Here is a 10041-nt window from a genome sequence, read left to right on the forward strand (position 1 = left end):
GACCATCTATGGAAGTCACTGGGGGGACTTTTGTTTCTCTCTAATAGCCCCTGAAGGCTTTCTGGCTAATAGTGTGTATAATGAGTCCAGTTTTCTAGCCCCTGAGAGGAGAGGCTGGGTTGCTTTCGTATGCGCAGGGAAGGCCTCTGAAATTTCAGCAGTGGCAAAATTTGGTCTTTTGTAAGGGAGGCACACAACCTCCTCAGCTGGGGAAGCTGAGGAGAGAGGGAGAAAAGGTGAGGGTCATAGGACAAGATGCCAATATAGGGCTTCACATCTGGGGCCCAAGTCAGGATCAGTTCTCAGGTTTACTCAGAGCATCACAGCCGGAGAATGGAGGGCCAGTCCAGTGCCAAGATACTGACTCAGGTTTGGAAGAGGCTTGGCAGATGCTGATGGCTAGGGGACACTCTAGTCACCTTCCCTTCCTTGTCCTCCCCACCCCCCATCCCAGGCTCTCTCTACGGGAGTCTCTACGTCACTGAGGTGAGATTCCAGATCTCCATTTTAATAAACCTCAAACCCCTCAGGTGATTCTGTGGCACACTCAAGCTGGACAGCCCCTGGTTGGGTTCGGGCCTGCCCAGGGCTGGGAAGGTGGCATCTATTCCCATGTCTGCATGGATTGCTGAGCTAGGAATTGGGAGGCCAGAATCGTAGTGCTGGATTCCAATATTTGTTTGTGGAACTTCAACATGCCACTGTTCCAAGTCTTGATCCATTTATTTGTGAAGTCAGGGTATGGACCTGTGGCTCACAACCCTGGTTGCACGTTGGAATCACCAAGGAAGCTCTGAGAAAATGGAAAAGCCTGGGTCCCCTCCAAGCTCTGTGAATTGGAACATCTACCTGCAGGTGGAAGCTGGGCATCTATAGATTTATTCCAGCCTGAGGCTCAGAGAAGTAAAGGCATTTGGCCAAATTCTTCCTTAAGTAATTATTTATACAGTTGGGCTTGAATTGAGGCTTTCCTGTGCCCTGGAAGAGCACATCATCATCATCAACAATAAAAGATGAATCATCAGTGCAGGTCAAGTTGGCAGCCTCAGATCTGGGCTTCCAGTAGAGAGACGTAACAGAGGGTTGGAACACTATCCTGTTGGTTTGGTTACATAGGATTGGGATCTCAGCATTGGGGCCACAGGGCATGAAGAAATTTGTGGATGGGTGGAAGAGGAACTAAGGGAATTTAACCCAATTCTAGGACACGCACTGAGGTACTAGCAACAGCTCAAATCACAGTGTCCTGGAAAGTATGGAGAATTCAGTCTTCAAGGTTGGTGACCATCCTCAGAGTGTCTAAGTAGGGGTCTCACAGTGAACCAGCAGGAGGCTTGAAGATGAATCAGGATAATCCCTGTGTCATGATCTTTATAGTTTTTCCAGCTAGGGTGAAGGCCAAGGTCTAGGCCGAGAAAGAGGAGGGCCTCAACCAAGGAAACTGGGATTCAGGATGAGGCTGCCAACTCCAGGAGAGCTCTAGAACAGTACTTCTTTTTTTTTTTTTTTTTTTAAACGTTTATTTATTTTTGAAACAGAGAGAGACACAGCATGAGCAGGGGAGGGGCAGAGAGAGAGGGAGACGCAGAATCGGAAGCAGGCTCCAGGCTCCGAGCCATCAGCCCAGAGCCCCACGTGGGGCTCGAACTCACAGACCGCGAGATCGTGACCTGAGCCGAAGTCGGACGCCTAACCGACTGAGCCACCCAGGCGCCCCTAGAACAGTACTTCTTAAAGGGTGAGCCTCAGATCAGCAGCGTCAGAATCACCTGGTGAATCATTATACATGCAAGTTCTACTGAATCAGAAGCTCTGAGGGGTGGATCCTGCAACGTGTGATGCAAAGAGCCCTCCAGATGATTCTGATGTACACTGAAGGCTGAGGCCCACTGGTGTAGAGTTTTTGTAAGGAGCAAAGGCAAAGCAAATGTCTTGGGGGAACATATGGTACAATGGGCCTGTCATAACTAATCGCTGACTTAGAGACACAGGAGGAAACTTGCATCCCCTTGTTGGATATGGGCCTCTATTGCTATGATGAGGGTTATCAGGGCCCCCAGCTGACCAGAGCTGGGCACATCAGGGACTACTAGAGGCAGGGGAGGAGATGCCAATGTCCATGGATACACCTGGAGATACTCAGGTGGTACCTCCTCCCTCAGCGCTAGGGCTGAATTCTGCTCACCACACCGTCTGCTTCCCTTGCTGAGTGCTGCTGGGTCCAAGTGAGAATAAAGTCAAATATTTTTGAAAAGTTCTGTGTCCAGCCATATTCAGATGCTACTTAGACCACACAGATAACATCTTCTTCACGGTCAATAAAAGTGATGCACAGCAGACTGTGGAGTTATTCAACACAGTTTTCAAAGATCTCTTTTATTGCCTGTGTATAAAAGCATGCAGAGACTCCTTTTTTTTCTGAGAGGGCAGCAATGATACACTGATTTGGTAGAAATAAATGATGGACATGTTGTCTCAGGCACAGTGGGTCCTCCATTCATGTGGATTATTTTGCTGCATAAAAAAAACCCATAAGTGAACAGGCTTAAAACAGGCACAACCTCATGTCTGTGAACACCACATGGAAGAAACCTTCACTGCTTTTTTCTAATATGATTGTGATGGCTACTTTTATGTGTCAACTTGACTGAGCTAAGGGATGCCCAGAAAGCTGGTAAAACATTATTTCTGGGTGTATCTGTGAGGGTGTTTCTGGAAGAGGTTAGCATTTGAATCAGTAGACTAAGTAATAAAGATTGCCCTCACAAATGTGGAAGGGCATCATCCAGTTAGTTGAGGGTTTGAGTAGAACAAAAAGATGGAGAAAAGCTGAATTAACTCTCTCTCCTGAAGCTGAGACATTTATCTTCTTCTGCCTTAGGACACTGGCACTCCCGACTCTTGGACATTTGAACTCAGACTGGGACTTATACCATGGCCCTCCAATGATCAGGCCTTTGGACTCAGGCTGAACTACACCGCGGATTTTCCTGGTTCTCCAGCTTGCAGATGGCAGATTGTGGGACCTCACAGCCTCCATGACCATGTGAGCCAGTTCGTATTATTAATCTCTTTTATGTACATCTATGTATATCGTATTGGTTCTATTTCTCTGGAGAACCCCGATACAATGATAATGGATATACTTGAAGTAGTAATGTTTGAGCAGTAGTTATTGGCATTGAAAGCCCCCATTATAGAGACATGGTCCAAACTGACCACTTGAGAAGGAAATAAGTAATTCTTAAGCTGTCTGTGGTTATTGGATATATTCAAGGGGGCTGCCTCCAATTGAAACCACACCCTTGTCTTCGCCTCCAGAAGGTGGAGATATGCGTTTTGGCTTAAGCCAGGATGTTACTAAAATTTTTGTTTAGTTTGAGTGTAAGCAGACATATTTCTAGATCTTTGTGGCTTGATGGAACATTACTTTCTTTAACTCATCTTGACATGGTGTTCAGAGTTTGACTTTATTGTATATTTTTGGTGGGAACTAGACATGTGAGAACAGTCTCTACTGTGCAACTGAATTTCCTGCACCCGGGAAATTCTAATGTAGATATAACCACTTCCCTGCAGTGAGGAGACTGCAGAACCACAGCCTCTGGAGATGCCTGGAATTATTTTTTAACTTTCTGTTATGAAAATGTTCAAGTTCAGACAGAAAATGACAGAATGGTGCAATGAAGCCCTATGTAATCATCACCCACCTTCAACAGTCTTCAACAGAAGTGTGTTTTCTGTATCCCCATCCACTTCTCTCCAGTTCTCTCACCATGACTGATTTATTTTGAAGCAAATCTCAACTATCATGTCATTTCATCCACATACATGTCAGTGTGTATTTCTAAAAGACAAGAATTCTTTAAAAAAGCATAATCACAATACCATTATCACATGTAAAAAAATGACAGTATCTACTTATTAACATCAAATATCCAGTGTTTACTTCCCTGATTGCATCATAAGTGGTATTTTTATTGTTGGTTTGCATGAATAAGGATACAATACTTAGCATCCTTCGTCTTCTGTTTGGGCTCAGAAATCCTAAATAAATTCTGAGGGACCGAGGCTGTTGTGTCATCCCTCCGTAGCCCAGTGATTGGCCCAGCAAGCACATCGTCTGCCAACTTCTGGCAGCATAAGCCAGAGGGGCAGGTGGTAGAAAAATCACATGAACGTAGGTTGCCAGGATCCCAGCTTGGGTCTAAGCTGTGTTCACTGTAAAATCTGGACATGATTTCAGCACTGGTGGGGAAAGGCCACTATGGAGTCTACCTGATGAGAAGCTAAGGATTCACTTGGGCAAAGGCTGAGATGAAGGATGAAAGAGTTGCTCCAAAGAATAGGTCCCAGGGTGGGGCTGACTATCCTTGGCTGTCATCCAATGCCAGTAGATCCTACTTGCCTCCTGGAAGCATGCAGTGTGTGTGACCCAGTTTACATTCTGGAAGAATGCAGGGTGATGGCTCTGGGTTTGAAGGCTGGTGATAATAGGTACCTACTAGTCAGGTCCTTTCCTTACCCAAGGTCAGGGGCTCACTAAGATCTCCATGGGACTTTGAGAATTCAAGTTGCTGGCACTGCGAAAGCAAGGCAAAGTAGCTGATGAATTTGATTAAAGCCCATGGTCTATGAGTGGAGTATCAGATTATTTTGGGATACAATTATTGGCATCCCTGTCTCCTCTAAAGGAAGGTAGGGGAGAACTCACCTATTTATCCTTCTGTTCATTTATCCATCTAGTTATCCATCCATCCCCTTTCTGTTCTCTCTACTTTGTGGTTCTCCTCAGTAAGCAGACAAGTTCTTTCCGTGTGGCTAGGGACAATGTCTGTTGATAGCCCTAGATTATTCATACTAACACAAAGGGAATTTCTCTCTTACATCATCTGTATGTCAATTCCAGTGAGGAAATGCCACTGGCCTTTTTGGAATCACATGCCCTCAGTTACTGTGTTCAGTAAAACAGGCTACTCCAGTAGGTAAGCTCATATCAGGCACCCACCCTGTGGCCAGAGGAGAAGGGAAAAAGAGGGTAATATCTAGGGCAGGAAAAACAAACTCACTAATAAACTACAATATCTATCACACTCTGTATCACACGTTCCCTCACTCCTCCACTGACATGAGTTGAACTCCCAAGTTAAAGCCGCCAAGATTGATGAAAAGGAAGTATGGATAGATACTGTTCCCACTTGCAAATTTTGAACTTTATAGTTTAGCTTATTCAGTTTTATTTAGTGTGACTACCTCATTTCCCACCATATTGATTTATTTATTGAGTCTCTCTCTAATACAAAGGAAGAAGCAGGTAGAGAAAGTACTGTAGTCAACTGACGGAAAAATGGTTTTCTTCATGGAATCAGCGAATACCAGCCTGTTTCTTCCTCCTTAGTTGCACAAACCATCCCCACGTCGGGGTAAGTATTACCTTGCATCCCTCTCCTCTGTACCTGTCCCCATTTCTCCATGTAGGATTTGTAACAGTGTCATCAGGACAGAGAGAAGTAAGGAGGTGGGCTGGTGGGATGGCGTGTGTGTGAAGGAGTAGAGAGAAGTCAGAAGAGGAGAAAGCAGACTTCTGGTTCTCCTGTGTGTGTGAGCATGCGTGCACGCACCCACGCACACACAAACACACCTGCACGCACAGGCACATTCATGTGGATTAGCTGATCAATGCTTTATTTAAAAAAAAACAAACTCTGAAGTTGAGGGTAGTTTTGTGATGACTGATAGAGGACTCTGAACACCATCCCTTGTTCCAGGAAACTCACAAGGGGGGTAATTTGGCACTTGGTCAACAATTCCTGAGAGATTTTAAAAACAAAATAAGAGTGTTTGCAACTTTCTTTTCAAGTCTTTCTAAATCTGAAGAAACAAACCCAATTGTTAACTAATAGCCAATAATATATTGGTTTACAGTGGATGCGATAATAATCTGTATATTTGGTGTATTTATGTTCATTCTATAAGTATTATTTGTCTGTTTTTAGTTATCCAGAGGAGTTTATGATTGATCTTTTCTTTTAAAGATATTTGTTAATTTCTGATGCTCATCATTGGTCAGGAACCCTTATCCCTTTACAAAAGTGAGTCCAAGGGAAAAAGAGTACTTTTATGCAATGATCTACTTAAAAACAACATTCAAGAGCATTCTGTAGCAAACAATTGGGAACTGCTGGTACTCTTTAGATTCTAATATAAACATGGTCAAAAAGTCTGGGCATGAGTTAGAAACAACTGAATATTAAAAATGCAAATGGAACAGCTGAACTCAAGGGAAATGCTTCATAAGCAGACAAAAGTACCATCAAAAATGCTGTAGTGGTGTTATGAAATTTTAATTCATGATCAAAAAATTTTCTTGCAAGTCCCAATACTTCTTTCCAATATATCTTTCAAATTATAGTGGGACCCGGTGGATAACTTTTTAAATATCCCTCAAATTGCAAGTAGATGAACATTTGGCCCAAATACTTTAAAATTCTTACTCTGGCTAAGCTTGGGGACTCAGTAGGAAGAGTTACATCAGCACAGACCAGCCCTGCCTCTTATATCTTACATCTTCTAGCAACCAGAATGTGTTTCAGGCACGCATTTTGGAGTTATGTTTAACAATCCCGAGACATCATCTCTATTCAGCCTCACAGCCTCCGGTGGAGACGAAGAGAATATTAAATAATCGAGAGGGCCTGCCATGAAATCTTGCAGCTCTTGAGTGAAGCTCGGCATCAGGGTGACTGCTTTTTAAAAAAATATTATGTTTGCATTTTGTTTCAGAAATAATATGCTTTAAGCTCTTAAAATGAGCATTTTTGGGTGCTCAAGGTCAGGCACAACCTTGAGTGTTAATGGAGTGTTAAAAGAAACCGGTTTAAGGTAAATTCCATTGGTCTTATACTGAAAAAATTTATTTAGGTGCAGCTGAGCTTGCAAGCTCAGGTAAATCATCCACACTTGACAGCGGTGTGGAAAGAAAGCGGAAACAAGTAGAAAGCCAGTGTTTTGAGGTTCACAAAGGGCTTGAGGTATGGTGTGACTAGAGGTCTGTTGGATGTCTTAGCTTTCTATGGCTGTGTAACAAATGACCACAAGTTTAGCAGCTTAAACAATTCCCGTTTATTAGCCCACAGTTCTGTAGGTTAGATGTCCGGTACATCATGCCTAACTTCTCTGCTCAGGGCCTCACTTAGCAGAAGTCAGGGTGATCGCTGGACTGAGTTCTCACCTGAAGGCTCTAGGGATGAATCCACTTCCAGTCACATCACTGTTGTTGGCAGAATTCAGTTCCTTGTGGTTGCAGGGTTGAGGTTCCCATTTTGTTGCTGACTGTCATCTTGGGCCCACATTCCTAGACCCATGGGCCCCTCCATCTTCAAGTCAGCAATGGCACGTCAAATTCTTCTTGTGCTTTATTTTATTTTATTTTATTTTATTTTATTTTATTTTATTTTTTTAATGTTTATTTATTTTTGAGAGGGAAAGACAGAGCACAATTGGGGGAGGGGCAGAGAAAAAGAAGGAGACACAGAATTCGAAGCAGGGTCCAGGCTCTGAGCTGTCAGCCTGACGTGGGCCTTAAACCCATGAACCGCAAGATGATGACATGAGCCAAAGTTGGACACTTAACCACCTGAGCCACCCAGGCACCCCTCTTCTTGTGCTTTGAAATGTTGATCTCCTCTGTTGTTGACCTTTAGACCCAGATTTATTATTTAAAAAAATTTTTTTTAATGTTTATTTATTTTTGAGACAGAGCATGAACAGGGGGAGGGTCAGAGAGAGAGGGAGACACAGAATCCGAAACAGGCTCCGGGCTCCGAGCTGTCAGCACAGAGCCCGATGCGGGGCTCGAACCCACGGACCGGGAGATCATGACCTGGGCCGAAGTCGGACGCTCAACCGACTGAGCCACCCAGGCGCCCCTAGACCCAGATTTAAAGGGCTCCTGTGATTAGGTCAGGCCCACTCAGGTAATCTCCCTGTCTTAAAGTTAATTGGTTTGGGATATAATTATATCTGTAAAATCTCTTTATAACATAAATAATTATGGCAGTGATATCATATTCACAGTCCTAGGTTATACAGGGTATGCATACCAGGGGATAGGACCTTGAGGGGCATCTCAGACTCTTTCTACCACTGTGGTGTTTGTTGAGACCCACACCCTGCAACCAGAGGCACTGCCTCTTAGAAGACTGAACTTCTGATGAGTCTGTTGGAAGGAGGGGGACAAAGGAATAATGATTCAGGCGGGGGTGGGGGTTACCTAGAAACCACATGTGCCTTTTATCGGGTCTGCTTCCTAATGTAGCAGGTTCCTTATTATGTCCTTCTTAAGACCTCAAAGAATAACATGAACTATCTAGAAGTCTTGATAAGTGAATACATGAACCTAGCTGGAGATGCAGGAAAGAGGCTGGCCTCCTCTTGTGCCACCACTGGGAATCCATGAAAATTGGGAAAAGATGTCATTTAATTGGATACAGTTTTGTGGGCACTGCCTGATCAGTTGGCTATCAGATCCGGGACAGTCCCACTCACCCCTCAGCCAGGCACCTTGTGCACAGTCATGTGCAGTGTCCCTGTGTAGACTCTGGGTCCAATACAAGTGGGCCTGGGCCTGGGCCTGTGTGGGCCTGGGCAGTAGACACAGAATTTTGTTGCATCTAGAGAGGGAGAAATATAAACACTATCAATTTACACAGCAAAGGGCAAAGGGCATAGAGAAGAGCTTCTCACCTCAGCACCATTGACCTTTGGAGCTGGACAGTCCTTTGTGGTAGGGGCTGTCCTGTGCATTGTAGGATGTTAGCAACATCTCTGACCTCAGTAGCATGCCCCCTAAATTGTGACAACCAAAAATGTTTCCAGACATGGTAAAATATCCCATCGGGGGCAAAATCACTCTCAGTTGAGAATGGCCATAGATGTATAAATTCTAGAACATAGGAAATCCCTCTAATATCCCATGGAAGCTTTCTGTCTTTTAGGACTGGAAGTGAGGAATGTAAATATTTTAGAAACCACAAGCAGTTATGTGACTGTAGGGCAGAATGTATGAGAGAGTGAGACACAGAGAGAGAGAGTGATCTCTTTGCTGACGTCCTGATCAAGTGGCATCTGAATACTGGACGTCAGTGCTGGTAGTCAGTGCTATTCCTGAGCTTTTAAATTACATGAGCCAATATATATATATATACATTATATATATATAATATAAGATTAGATTATATTATATCATATATATATATCTTATATATATTATAATCTTATAATATAAGATTATATTATATTATATCCGTTTATTATTAGATTATTATTAGATTATATTATATATAATATATATGTATGTATGTATATATATGTGTGTATATATGTATGTATATATATATATAAAACTTAAGCCAATTTATGCCATTACTTTGGCTTTCTGTCACTCATACCTAAAGAGTCCTACTTGACACAAGGGGCATTGCAGAGAGAATAAAAAGGATTAATAATTAGGACACATCAGGGCCTTGTCATGTCCTTCATGCATGGGAGGCTGGTTGGGGTCAGGTGGTCAAAGGCCTTGTATGCCATCCTGAGAGATTGGAACCAATACCACAGAGGGTTGGTAGAATAAAGCCATTCAGCATTTCTGAAACTCTTGAGTTTGGCTTTTATAGCCAGAAGGTATTGGAAAGCACCCCCATTCTCATTGTCTTAGATGTTTCACTCCCATTGTAGTAAAATAATGGAACTGGTATTAGGAATGAAAATCCATAAACATCAAGAAGAATATGGATCCATGACCCATAAAGCTGATTTATTAAGAAAAATTTGCCGAGAAAACTTGATTGGTTTTATTGATGGAATGGCTAGAGTAGAAGATGAAAGGGTTGCAGTAGAAGTCATAGATCTTACTTCAGTAATGCAGCTGATATATTATTTCACAAAATTTTGCTTGACAAATTAATTCAAATTGGGTTGGCGGGGAGATGTCTGCACAGATTGAGAGCTGGACGAAGATTCAGAAAGCGAGGTAATGACAAA

At 43.1% G+C, this 10041-nt stretch overlaps 1 long non-coding RNA gene across 1 annotated transcript in view; it reads left to right on the top strand.

The window, feature by feature from the left end:
- LOC145713236 (uncharacterized) overlaps positions 1-3226 on the top strand; it is a 180147-nt gene extending 176921 nt beyond the window's left edge. The window contains exon 3 of the long non-coding RNA XR_014136283.1: positions 2882-3226. This is a non-coding gene — a long non-coding RNA (uncharacterized LOC145713236). The remainder of the gene's footprint in view (positions 1-2881) is intronic.
- Positions 3227-10041: the final 6815 nt, after the last annotated feature.

This window comes from Panthera onca, chromosome E2 (genome assembly GCF_046562875.1).
Source record: "Panthera onca isolate mPanOnc1 chromosome E2, mPanOnc1 haplotype 2, whole genome shotgun sequence".
Lineage (NCBI taxonomy): Eukaryota > Metazoa > Chordata > Mammalia > Carnivora > Felidae > Panthera > Panthera onca.